The sequence below is a fragment of the Tetrao urogallus genome, assembly GCF_951394365.1.
Source record: "Tetrao urogallus genome assembly, chromosome: 2".
NCBI lineage: Eukaryota > Metazoa > Chordata > Aves > Galliformes > Phasianidae > Tetrao > Tetrao urogallus.
The window spans coordinates 108,858,341-108,872,857 of record NC_136814.1 but is presented as its reverse complement, the minus strand read 5'-3'; the positions used below and the strand labels follow the sequence as shown (position 1 = coordinate 108,872,857).

The 14,517-nt window shown below is 47.5% G+C and overlaps 1 protein-coding gene across 1 annotated transcript in view; it reads right to left on the bottom strand.

The window, feature by feature from the left end:
- Positions 1–14,517, bottom strand: part of CD2AP (CD2 associated protein) — a gene marked incomplete at both ends in the record, with an annotated part of 58,063 nt that overhangs the window by 30,071 nt on the left and 13,475 nt on the right. The window lies entirely within an intron of this gene.

Below are 14,517 nucleotides of genomic sequence, written 5' to 3'. Positions count from 1 at the left end.
GATCAACGCTCCCTCAACTTGGTGCTGTCTGCACATTTACTGAGGGTGCTCCCAATCCCCTCATCAAATCGTTAATAAAGATGTTAAACAGAAGCGGCCCCAGTACCGAGCCCTGGGGGACACCGCTCCGGGCTGCCGAATGTCCAGCCTGAATCTCCCCTGCCGTAGCTTGAAGCCATTCCCTCTGCTCCTATCACTGATGACACGAGAGAAGAGGCTGACCCCCAGCTCACTACAACCTCCCTTCAGGAAGTTATAGAGAGCCATGAGGTCTCCCCTGAGCCTCCTCTTCTCCAGGCTGAACATTCCCAGCTCCTTCAGCCTCTCCTCATCAGCCCTGTGTTCCAGACCCCTCACCAGCTTTGTTGCCCTCCTTTGAACACGTTCCAGGCCCTCAATATCTTTCTTGCAGTGAGGGGCCCAAAACTGGACACAGTACTCGAGGTGCGGCCTCACCAGTGCTGAGAACAGGGGATGCTCACCTCCCTGCTCCTGCTGGCAGCACTGTTTCTGATGCAAGCCAGGATGCCATTGGCCTTCTTGGCCACCTGGGCACACTGTCGGCTCATGTTCAATATCCAGCATCCATCAATACCCCCAGGTCCTTCTCTTCTTCACACTCATCCAGCCACACCGCCCCAAGCCTGTAGCGTCGCCTGGGGTTGTTGTAGCCGAAGTGCAGGACCCGGCATTTGGCCTTGTTGAAACTCATCCCATTGGCTTCAGCCCAGCTCTCCAGCCTGTCCAGGTCCCTCTGTAGGGCCTCGCTACCCCCAAGCAGGTCCACACTTCCAGCCAATTTGGTGTCATCTGCGAATGTACTGAGGGTGCACTCGATGCCCTCATCGAGGTCATCAATCAAGATATTGAAGAGGACAGGCCCCAGCACCGACCCCTGGGGAACACCACTCACGACCGGTCGCCAGCTGGATTTGACTCCATTCACCACCACTCTCTGAGCCCGGCCCTCCAGCCAGCTCCTCACCCAGCACAGAGTGCAGCCATCCAAGCCTCTGACTGCCAGCTTCTGCAGGAGAATGCTGTGGGAGACAGTGTCAAAGGCTTTGCTGAAGTCTAGGTAGAGCACATCAACAGCCTTTCCCTCATCCACCAGTTGGGTCACTAGATCATAGAAGGAGATCAGGTTGGTCAAGCAGGACCTGCCCTTCACGAACCCGTGCTGCTGGGCCTGATCCCCCAGCACATGCCGCATGATCTCCCTCAAGACGATCTGCTCCATCACCTTCCCTGGCACCGAGGTCAGGCTAACAGGCCTGTAGCTCCCCGGATCCTCCTTACGACCTTTCTTGTAAATGGGAGTCACACTGGCAAGCCTCCAGTCTTCTGGGACCTCACCTTATTATTCATATATATTCGTATTTCAAAACAACAGAAACAATACATATATACTAATTAATATCATCTCAACACTCAAACAAGAGCTTTAACACTGTAAAAGACATGCATGGATGAAAGTACAAGAAACATGTCCACCAGGATGCAGCTCTACTGCTTTCTGGAACGTTAAAAACCTGAAAGCTCCTGACTGCTGCTGTCCAGATGGAAAACAGAACAGGTCTGGAAATCTGCTGGTGCTTTCAAGCACATCATGAACTTCCCAACTAACAGTTCTGGGCACCCAGTACTTCCCAGAAGGACAGTGCAGAATAAGATTTCCAACAGCACAGTTTTTCCTCTCGCTCATTTCCATTACAAAAGGATGCCTTTCAGCAAACAGCCAAGTCATCCTGCATCTGCTCTCCCTCATGCTCAGAGAATTCTGCCCTTAAGCTCTCAAGTTCTGCACAGATTCTATCCTCCAAGTGAAAGAAGGACTCCAAAAAATAGAGCACTGTGACCACCTCCCATTAAACACCCACATGGATGCCCACCTGCACGACCTGCTGTAGGGTACTGCTGTAGCAGGGGGTCGGGCTCAGTGACCTCCTGAGGTCCCTTCCAACCCCCGTGATTCTGATTGAAGTATTCCAATCAAACACCACTTTTTGGCAGTGCACTCATTTTTGAGGAATTATTTTCAAGGAGGAGGTGCAGGAAGAGTAAACTGTCATCAAAAAAATCTCTGACAAACACCTTGAGACCTCACTACAAATAGCAGCCACTGCCATCAAACCAGGCTGAGGCGGTTGTCAAACACCCCACTAGTTTTGTGGGTTTGTTGCCTCCTATTCTTTTTTAACAAAAAATATTTTGATTCAAATTAATTAATCTGTGTTACTTGAACGTGTTAAGTACATTGTATAGTTTAGGAAGGCTGCTCCAAAAGTAACGCCTCTCATTTTATGATGTTGGGTCACAGTGCCAGAGGTGGATGTTGGTGTATGGCAGTAGAGGTTGAACCTTCCCACCAATATTCCTTTCCATGTTGCTGCTGTGTGACAGATGGCAGCAGAGGGCAGGCTGACACAATGGCGTCTGCCATGGGAGTGTAGATGGAGCGGTGAAGCGGAACTGAACTCCTGCGTGAGGAAAGAATGGCACCCACTGACACTGATGCTTTTTTCCTCCCCAATGAGTGCAGCATACAGGTTCTGATTCACTGCCTGTGAAAACACACAGCTCATCGTGGCGACCATATTTAAAAATAGCACTTTGTAGCTGACTATGTGCGCTATCAAACAGTGTTGTGCTCTTTGTATCTGCTGTAGTTTCCATGGGAATAAACTAGACAGAGGCATTAGTTTCAGTGCAACCTATGTAGATGTGGCCCAAGACAACCCCTGTTCCCCCAGCACAGCCCAGGCAAGGCTGGACATACATGAGTTAAACAGTTTCTAGAACACTCACCACTAGGGAATCTATTCCCTGTTTGCACTAATGCTGCACTTTGCACAGCATTTCACAAGATGCAACTGCATGCATTTTGTGAAATGGGGGACACAACAAAGGAAAGAGGATGCAGGGAAAAGACCAAGATGATTATGGGCTAAAAACAGGGCAGGCAGCTACAAAACCATCTCTGCCATGAGCAGTAAAGCACTGGACGTCAGCGACACTCGAATCCAAGAGCAGGTAGTGAGTGCCATGGGTGAATCAGAAAGCACAGTGAGCACAGCCTCATGGAAAGCTGCTTTGCAATGCGAGGAGGAACAACCAGCGCACAAGAGCAGCCACTGCAGCAATTAGCAAGAAATCCATGCAGACAAGATGAGGAAGGGGCTGGTAAGTAGTGAATGGATAGGTCAGCAACTGCTGTTTCAATATTTAACCTACTAACCTTTAGAATATCCCTGTAAAGCAAAGATTTTGTTACTGCCAACAAGGAACTGAAGCATTAATTATCCTACGCCAGGGCATTAAAATCACATCAAGGTGAAGCAAACTCAAGAATCCCTGTTTTCCACAACTGCATACCACCATACCACAAACCTCTACCTCCTATAATTTCTCCAGCAGCAGGAAACTGCTCTAAATCCATTTCCAAAGGCACATATCAGGATGCTCTCAACATACATAGCACCCACTGCTTCCAGCAATTTCATCCTCAGCATCCGAGGCTGGATGTGGCTCTGGGCAGCCTGGTCTGGTGGTTGGTGACCCTGCACATAGCAGGGGTTTAAAGCTAGATGAGCGTTGTGGTCCTTTCCAACCCAGGCCATGCTATGATTCTATGATCACTGTAACCATTCTGACCTTTTGGACACTTTGAGATTTTACAAATCCTTTCCAAACAAGACATATCAATTGGGATCACTGAAAATGGACACTAATTGATTCAAACTTTTATTAGTAACCCTATGACAGCTGCAATGCTTACATCTCTGCCAAAATAACAGTGCGCACAGCTCTGAGCTCAGCATTCAAACCAAAATAATACCAAAATAACACATCCCAGTTACTGCTATATCTAATCTGAACGTTCCCAAAACTGCCAATCACTGCCTTCAGAACAAGGAAGGGGTTTTTCTTGGTTTGCATTGCTGCTTGAGGCAGACATGATATCTCAACAGAGCCTGCATTATGACAATGAAAGCTTTCCAGGACACTTCAGCCCGTTCTGAGATGAGGCCACCACTCGTTGTCAGCCAGCAAAAACAAACCGAGTCTGACATTCACTGCAGCTGGAAGTTTTAATATTCATATTATGCCAACCCACTACAGCAAGGGGCTTGTCAGCGTTTCCATGAGCAACGCAGACCTCATGCACGTATGACTTGGCAGTACGAGGTCAGCACAGAAATCCCAGCATCAAGCGCTCAGCCTGGGAGCAACCACCCACTTGTTCTGGTGCAAACCACAGCACCAGCTATAAGGGCTTTCCCTGTTTATAATCTCCATTAAATGCATGTGTCACATCCCTTTCAAATTGCTGACACCATACAGGCTGATAATGTAAAATCATGTGCAAGTTCAACTCCACAGCAAAAAAAGATCAGGGTAATCCTAAGCCCACTGCTTGCCACACAAGGAATGACTGACAATGCAGAAACCAGGTCAGAAGCCTGAAGGGACATGAGGGATGGCTACAAATTTAACCTGCTCCTGAACAACAGGGCACAGGGAAGTTCATTATCCAACAAACCTAAATCCTTAGCTAGATTCTTCAAGAATAAACATCACAACATTTCAGTTCCCCATTCCTTCTATATGTGCTGTTATACCAAGAACAATAACCTTTTTACATTATTTCTGATGTAAGCTAAGAAACATCAGCTTGTACAAAAGCTGCACACATTCCTGTTGCTGGTTGAGCATACTTCAAAGTGAGAGATGTTAAGCAGCAGCACAGTAAGGAGTAGGGAGATGAAGAGACACAGACCTAAGTGTCAGAGCCTCCAGACCATTTTCTCAACTCTTTTCCTGTCTGTCAGAACAGCAGTAATGGTATTGTCTATTCCTGGGCCTGGAAATGAAGTTTCTGACTCACATTCTATGGGTAGAAAATAAGGAGATTGAGAGCTGAACCTGCCACTCGTTGTAGGGAAGCAGAAGCAATTGGAATGAGCAAATTAATGGATCCAGAGGAGGGCATTAAGATGGTCAGAGGGCTGGAGCAGCTCTGCTATGAGGAACGGTTGAGGAAACTGGGCTTGTTTAGCCTGGAGAAGAGAAGGCTGTGGGGTGACCTCATGGTGGCCTTCCAGTGCTTGAAGGGAGCAGATAAACAGGAGGGAACGGCTGTTTGTGAGGGTGGATGGTGATGGGACAAGGGGAATGGTTTTAAAGTGAGACAGGGGAGGTTTGGGTTGGATATGAGGAGGAAGTTTTTGAGCCAGAGGGTGGTGAGGCACTGGCACAGGTTGCCCAAGGAGGCTGTGGATGCCCCATCCCTGCAGGCATTCAAGGCCAGGCTGGATGTGGCTCTGGGCAGCCTGGGCTGCTGGTTGGCGACCTGCACACAGCAGGGGTTGGGACTGGATGAGTGTTGTGCTCCTTTGCAACCCAGGCCACGCTGGGATTCAGTGAAACAGGCTCTGTTTGTACCACCTCACCCCTTCACCTTACAGCAGCAAGACTGCTTTATCAAAGACTAACAGCACATAGGTGTGTCACTGTGTACAGATGCAAAAAAACAGCCACATAAAGACGTAGGTCAAAAACTCTGACCAAGTGCAATGAAACACGATGGCTCCTGGAACACAAAGCCTTCCCCTCTAAGCAGTTCAGGGCCCACCACCCCCTGCCTTCACAGCCTCAGTGACAGCAGCAGACAGGCACGCACATGGCAGCTGTAACACTTCAGCCTCCTGAACCAACAGCGTCCCTTGGATGATGGATCCCATTGGAAGTATGTTTTCTCATCTGAAATGCAAGTGCCCACAGAACACCAGACATGAAGTATTTAACCACGGCAAGGAAAGGAACACAAACAACCTGCCCTGTCCTTCTGTCATGCCTGCCATGAACTGAAAGGACAGATGTAGACAGTTTATGAACACAAATAGCTGAGCTGCTGCCTGAACTCTGTCCCTGGAGCTATTTCCATCACCCAGCAGAGGAGCTCCGCTGGCAGCTGGCACAAACTGCAGCAACCCGGAGGGTTAAAAGTTATTCTTGAAAACAGAACCCAATCACTTCAAAGATGAAAGCAGTTACAGTTCCCTGAAGCACTGAAAAATGCTCAATCCCGATAACCTTTGTTTTCCAAGACAAGTTACCTCGTGGGCAATTTCATGTGTCTCAGGGTTGATTTATCCCTCCAGTTTATGGCTGAAGGAAGGCAGCTTCATTCCTCAGCTTCACGTCTTCCAAAACTGTAACTGCTTTATATTTTGACTTCTATGCACCTCGGTTAAATGCATTTCAGTTCAGGACTGTGAAGCTAGAAGGAAAGCTACTAGCTGACATGAACCTCCAGTAACATTCACAGGAGTTACAGAAACAAACTGCAAAGTGAGCAGCTGGGGTTCACAGCCCAAAGCCTGGCTCTAGCACAGTCAACCAGCAGCCCCAATAGCCAAGTAAAGAACCCTACATTGTAGGATTCTATGATTCTATGATGCAGGCCTTGGTGCTGCAGGCTGGCAGAACAGCAGAGGTAGACTCACACAAGTTATCACACCGCAAGTTTGCAAGTGTGGTTACTTCACTCAACCTCATTAAAAAAAAGAGAAAAAAAGCAAAAGAACAGATGGAACATCAGCAGTATTGGGTGTGTACACGTCTTGATTTACCTGACATGTGAGAACGGACTGCAGTGACAGTGCTGGGATGCACAGCCAGAGATTCCCCGGATGCAGCAAGCATTACATATTACCTGGGTAATTGACCTCTTTAATATCTTATATACAGTAATTGCACAGTACACAGTTACAGCAGTGATTTAGATTTCTGTATATAGAAAAAGGTCTAAACTTAGACTAAGCTTTCTGTGCATCTAGCTAGTTATTTCTGACCAAGTTACTACACGCACTCTGCAGTTTACTTAATTGTAGCTGCAAACTCCATCTGACGCAACATGCTCTCCCTACAAACTTCCAGCCCTTGGAAAGGAAGTTATAAAATCACACACAATGAAATTAATTAAGGAAGGGCAGAAGTGCACACCGTTTCATGTGGTTAAAGGAGTAACTATTTGCACACAGCAGTTTTCCTTTCCAGCCCTCTACACCTGACTGCAGCAGCACACATCCAAGAGCACGCAGCTCCAACAGCACTCCATGGGCAGATTCATCTTTTTTGGAGCACAAGACTGCATACAGTCAAACACCTGGATAACTCAAACACGAATAATGAGTGTATTCAGCAGTGCTCACACATGCCAGACACCACATTTTCTCCTGCTATCCTTGAAAACAGCACCTCAAGTTCCTTTCCATGGCAGTTCTGCCACTGATACACTATATAGGAGTTCTTACCATTCCTTACATACTCCTGTCAACACTACTTTGAAATGCAAAACAGTGAAAGAAACACCAGTGCACAGAATGGTTTGGGTTGAAAGGGGCCTCAAGGATCACTGAGCTCCAACCCCCCTGCGCCATGCAGGGCCACCAACCTCCACACTTCATAGCAGCCCAGGCTGCCCAGGGCCCCATCCAACCTGGCCTCCAACACCTCCAGGGATGGACGGGGCATCACAGCCTCTCTGGGCAGCTGTTCCAGCACCTCACCACTCTCACAGCACACAATTTCCCCCTGACATCCAACCTCCAGCTGCCCTCCCTCAACTCCAAACCATTTCCCCTTGTCCTGCTGTCATCTCCCCTTTCACAGAGCTGACTCCCCTCCTGGCTGCAGGCTCCCTTTAGGCACTGCAGGCTGCACTGAGGTCACCCTGCAGCTTCTCTTCTCCATGCTGAACAAGCCCAGCTCCCTCAGCCTGTCTTTGTAGTGGAGGTGCTGCAGCCCCCTGCTCATCTCTGTGGCTCCTCTGGACCCTCTCCAACAGCTCCCTGTCTTTCTTGTACTGGGGCCCCCAGCCCTGGACACAGTGCTGCAGATGGGGCCTCACAAGAGTAGAGCAGGGATGGACAATCACCTCCCTGTCCCTCCTGGCCACCCCTCTGCTGATGGAATGAAATAATGCACACATTTGCACCTTACACAAATAAAGCAATACGATCCCAGTGTGAATACAGTAAAGATATTACCAACAAGATCTGTTGTGTTCCTTCCACTGCCAATCATGGCACAAGAACCCTGGGCCCCCAGGTACCACAGAGGCACCCACAAGCACTCGTGCCAGGAGAACACGTCCACAACAGAATCACAGAATCACAGAATCACCTGGGTTGGAAGGGACCTCAAGGATCATGTAGCTCCAACCCCCCTGCCTAGCAGGGCCACCAAACATCCACATTTAGATCAGGTTGCCCAGCACCCCGTCCAACCTGGCCTTGAACACGTCCAAGGACGGGGCATCCACAACCTCCCTGGGCAGCCCGTTCCGGGGCCTAACCACTCTCCTTGTAAAGAAACAGGAGCTCTGCAGGGCAGTTCAGACTACATGTAAGCTCAAATCCACTTCGCAGCTTTGCTTTTCCAAACTATGTGAGACAGGTTGCTTTACAGAGAGACTTCACAAGGTCTCACCTTGCATAAACCCAAACATTTCAACCACAAATCAAAGTCATAGAATGGCCTGAACAACACTCATCCAGTCCCAACCCCTGCTGTGTGCAGGTCACCAACCAGCAGCCCAGGCTGCCCAGAGCCACATCCAGCCTGGCCTTGAATGCCTGCAGGGATGGGGCATCCACAGCCTCCTTGGGCAACCTGTGCCACTGCCTCACCACCCTCTGGCTCAAAAACTTCCTCCTCATATCCAACCCAAACCTCCCCTGTCTCAGTTTAACTCATTCCCTTGTCCTATCACCATTCACCCTTGTAAACAGCTGCAGACAGAACAGACATAAGCAGACATAGCTGTAGACAGAAACAAACAGAAGGATCCATGTAAGCAAGAGTAACCCGCGATGAGCTCTATCCTAACAAAACTGCTACACACGACTGCATTTGAACATCATCAGCTTTACGTGGCAGTGTGCTTCGTCTTCTTATTTCCTTTCTTGAAACAGAGCTTCCCTTCCATCACAAGCAGGCACACACAAGCCATTCACCTTCACACCTGTTCCGCTGTTCATTCAGACACGACAGAACAGACAAATAGTTGAGAGCTCTCTCTCAGCCCGCAGTGGCAGTAATCCCTGCTACCATCCCACTCAATAGCTGGGACTGGGAACAGCCTGGGCAGCCTTGCCTGGGTTGCTGCCCTAAACCAGCCCAGTCCCACCGAGCGGCTCGCCATGAAGGGTGTCCTCCAGTAGTGCTGGTTCCTCCAAGAGCTGGAAGGAAAGCAGCAGGAGTCGTGGACTCCACACAGGTGCCAGTACCACATCTCACAGTCCCTGCTTTACTCCTTATCAGGGCAAGCAGAGCCTGCTTGTGGCCGTCATTTCTCATGCGCTCAGCACTGAACCCAAAATTACGTAACTTTTAATTTGACATATTTTCTTTTTGAAGGGGAAAATAAACACAGCAGCTTCTTCAAAGCAAGAGCTGCTTTCCCACCAAACCAACTTTCCTCTCCCCTCACCAGGAAGCCAAAGAAGTCTCCATACCACTAAGCCTCATCCCCTGGCAAGCCTAATCTGTGCCAATTTCCTCAAAACAGCAGAAAAGAAAAGAGAAAGCTACATAAACCAAAGCATCCCTTGACTGCTAGGACTGATTTATTAGTGTATGTTTAATTTTCTCCGAGCATTACTCGAATGCAAAGAATTCAGACTGAACAGGTGTCAAAACACACAGCCTGGTGTGACACACAGCAGCAGAGCCAATCTGGAAGTGCTGGAAACAGGTATGCATTGTATTGCATTACTGTAACAAAACACACTCCTGACTTCTGTGCTGAGGACCCCCACATCTGCTTCCTAACTGCACGGCCCGTCACACAGACATTAAGTACAGACGTTCATAGTTATTCATCTGTTTTGTCAGCTGTTACTTCACTAGTTGTAAGAAAACGCGAATTAGGCAGAACTGAGACAAAAAGTGCCTTTACCTTGCCTGCAATCCTTCCCAGCTCCTGGCCCTATAACAGCTCCTGGTTATAGATCTGGGTGAGGCCCATGTGCTATTTTTGCAAAGGAATTGCAGAGGACATTGCTGCAGTTGAAGGAGCTTTCAGGCAAAGCTTCCTCACCGGCTTGCAGCACGCTGGGGACCTTGCACCATCTCAGCCCCAAGGCAGCAGCTCAGCTCTGCTATAGCTGGAACTGCTCCCAGTGAAAAGGGTCGGGTAGAGGGGGGCTCTGAGGCAGAGCAGAGGGGTTTGGGTTGTGTTTCCTGTACACCGACAGGCGCACAGACCGGGGAGCTGAACAAGAAAGCAAACAGCGGCTGTTTAAAGGAATCCTTCACCCAAGCACTGTAACTGACTGCAATTCCTGCCTGTCTCTGTACACTGGAAAGAAGTTCACTTAAATCAAAACCAAGCTGTTTTGTTACACAAACAACTCTAAGACAGAGCATAAAAAAACACATTAAATGCGACCTAAAAAAAAATCATACAGCGACCATAGCTTTTTTAATTCATGCTGCTGCTCGCATTCATTTCCCCAAAACACAAAATCAATGTATTGATTAAGAACATACAGAAAATCAAGCAAGCTTACCACTTCCAGGGACATATTTGCTCGAACACACCCTGTGTTCTGCCTTTTTTTTATTATTATTTCAGAGGAGGAAGAGAAGAAAATGTCGTGGCGAGCAAAGTTCAGGGGCTCACTAACCTGAGCAGGACAGCAGCGCGGTGCAGGGCAGCAGCTGCACACACCTTGCAGGCAAACAGCACTCTGAGCAGCAGCACAGCACAGCCCTGCTGTGCACAGGTGGACACACGCAGCACGTGCGTTAGGATCCCAGCCTGCTCCCCACAGTGCTCCCCAAGCTCAGCCCCCGTCTGCCCTCACTGATGGAAGCTGTGAGTTAATCCATCCACTGCCCCTCCCTTGTTTGAAGCACTGCCCCACGCTTACGACCCAGCCAGTTTTACTGCCATGAACAGCAGACTCACAGTGCGGCTGCAAAGATAAAAGCTGCTCGTTTTGTTTTAGTTATTATTACGATGCTAAAAACCTTTTCACTGTGTATAGACAAAAGCTTTCTCAAATAAGCGGACGAACAAACACCAAATCACTTCCAGCTTAATGCAAGAGTTGGAGAGTGAATTTTCCATTCAGCAGCTTCTCCCGCTGCCCTAACTCGTACTGGACACAAATGGGTGTGGGTACATTTCACGATGATGAATTTAAGAAAGGAAAAGCTACTGTCAAAAAAAAAGACAATAGAAGTCTGCGAGATTTCCACTGCTCATCTCTTTCAGGAATTTATGAGGTTATTTATTTCAATGCTGCCCGTGTAGAAAGCAGGAAGAGAAATGGCAATAACAGCGATGTCAGGAACAAAACATTCAGTTCATGTATTACAACATAACCAAAAGCATATAGGAACACAAACCAAGCTGGAATTTAAATGAGAATTTGGCGCTGAGATCGCAAACCTCCATACCTGCAGAGGAGCTCCACAACTTCATGAAGAAAGGCAGCTTATAGCAACATGGCACATATGAGCCAGGGCTCCGAAACAAAACTGAGAAAGTACATTTTGTTATGAGGCAGAGAGGAAAAACTGAGCTCCTGTCAAGCACTCTAAAGCCCAACATTGCAAGAGCACTTTTGAAAAGACCTCTATTACTGAAAGTAAGTTCAAGGACGATAGCTTCACAGCTGGTAACTGCTCGCAATGTTTGAGCATCTGTTTGCAACCATGCAGCCGCTGGGAGTTTTCCACCAGCTGTGAGCTCCCATGCAAGGACTGCTTCAGACATCGCCACCCAACCCCACCTCATCCCAACCTTTGGGTACCTCCCACTTTCCACTCAGGCACACTGTGACACTACTAACCAAGAACACCATGGAAGCTTTACAGGGCACCTGGTTCTCCTTAACTGAAGGTATCCATGCACTTTCTTTAAATGCAAAATAACATGGTGCAAGTCAGCTCTAAGAACCACACAGAGCCTCAGGCTTTGGCTTACCTGTGGAGGTGTAAGAGCCTTGCAAGGGCCTGCAGAACATGCCCACTCCCACCTGGCACACAGAATCAGCCACCAGCAGCCTTTTGGAGGATGCTACATCAGCATGCAGAAAGTCTGATAATAATGAGAGCTACCAGCATACATTACAAGGTATCAAGCATTATCAACAGTGCATCAGTATCCACAGGAAGCTTACACAGACTCCCTTTTGTTTAGAAATATTATGGGTTAACACAGAGCTTAGCTCACCTACTTGTTTGTGCAACAAATTAGCCTTCACATCCACCTGAAAGCATGATGTCAGCTTCCTTTGCTACACTCTGAACTGCACAGAACTAATTGTTACCATTGTATAGCTTCCATAAAACTGCTACATGGAAATACTTAGAAAATCTGAGAGAAAATGAAGACACCAACGAAAAACTATTTCCTGCAAGACTGTTAGCAACTTGAAATGAAGATGACAGCGCTCAGTTATATTTTGAACAGAAAAGTTGAATTGTCTGGTGCAAAAATCAAAGCATGAGGAGCAGCGTTGGTGAAGCCTGCGTTGTAAACCCATGCCCAGCACAGGAACAAAATGGGACCTGGATCTGCTTTAGCTGTGATGGTACACAGTCTGAATCTGGGGCATCCAGCACATCAAGAGAGCACGCAGCCCTATTCCTCCTATTGGTATTTCGGTTGTCCTTCAGACAAGAAGCTGCCTGGCAGCCACAGACACTGCAGCTGCCACCTGGCAACAAGCTTTTGTCCTGCAGGAGCTGAGCAAAACGAGCTGAATGAGCTGGAGTTACTGCTGTATCCCTGCAGTGCTCCTGCAACTGTCTGACAAAAATCAATGACTTCACAGGATATGAAAGGACTGACAGAAACACAGAACTGCAAGGGACCTCAGGAGATGCCGAGCCCAAGCCCTGCCAGAGCAGTTCTGCAGCAGGTCGCATGGGAAGGCATCCATCTCAGGCCCTGACTGCTGAGGAGTCCACCGCCCCTGGGCAGCCGTCCCAGGCTCTCACAGTAAGGAGGCTCTTCCTTGTGTTTGCATGGAACTTCCTGTGTTCCGCTTTTTCCTCCTTCATAAACATCTAATTGAAAACAAGACAGCGTGTCCAGCTTTGTCCCATTTAAACTATCACGTATTTGTTATATTTCAAAACAGTTCACATAGGAAAAAGCCAGGCAACTCCAGTGAGTAACACATTCAGCATTTTCAGCTTCAAAAGCTAACTTATGCAATCAGCAGAGATTACAATTTACCATCCAAATTCTTCATGGAGAGGTTACACATTGGCCTCCACTCAATTCTTGTGATACACACACACACACTCTATTTTACATACATATATATAACCAACCAAACAATTGAGCCTTATGATGAGTTCAGGCCACGTCCCCATGTAATGCATGAGATGACATTCATGCCAGGAATACAGAGATCCTTTCAGAAAAGCATGAAATTCAAGCATTTGTCCCCCTCCTTCTTGTCACACCCCATCCCACAGACCTCAGACATTCTCCATTCCAACTGGATTGCCCTCAGGAGCTGCAGGGTCCCGCTCCATAGGAAGCCCAGCTGACACAAAAGCCACCACCTCACTTCGAGTTTGAACAGCTGATGGGTGAGGTAACCAACAGCCAATTCATTTCTCCAAGGACCTTCCTTGTTTGCAAGACCGAAGTACAGCTCTGCTCCAGTTGCTTTTCACCTCCTTCCTGCAGCTCACCAACCCTTCATGCACTAACACCACAGTGATTTATATCAAAGTTTGTGAAAGTTCTCCTTGAATTTGGAGAAGAGAAAAACAACATGCAATTAATTTAGTTCTTCACATAAAAGCATGCCAGCTCTGACCCTCTGAACCGTTCAGCAAACTAACCTTGGTGAGCCAAGACCTGGCATGAACTGCCGTGGGTCTGACACCTTCCTACATGGCACCTATGGGCCAGGCAAGGATGTCACCAGCACAACAGTCATCAAAAAGCACATGAGATAAAAGTAAGTTAGCATTTATACACAGCCCTAGACCTCAAAGGGATTTGGCAATGAGCTAAAACAAGTTACAAGTGTTAGACAAGTGAAAGGCATTCTTGCTCACTTTCCCTTGCTAAGAGGCACAAAAGGAACAGCTGGTTAATTCCAATCATTTTTAAAGGTGGGCAATTAATTTTTTCCAGCAATAAAAAGGAGTGGTTTCTTTTCTTTTTTTCATCAAATCGAACAGAAAAATCAATTCTCTTGCACTCAAGCATGAAGATGTGATCACAACACCGCACACATTCCCTCTTACAGTTTAGTAACAATGCATCTTGCTAGGATATGGTCAAAGAACTCCTACTCTGCAAATAATAATTTTACTTCAGAAAGACAAGAATATCTAAATTCTTGTTAATTATACTTCATGGAACACCATGGAAGATATGGATATAACCAAGATATAACCATGGAACACCATGGTTACACCAAGGAAGATATTCTAAAGAAGTAAAAAGTACAAAGAAGGAAGGTATAA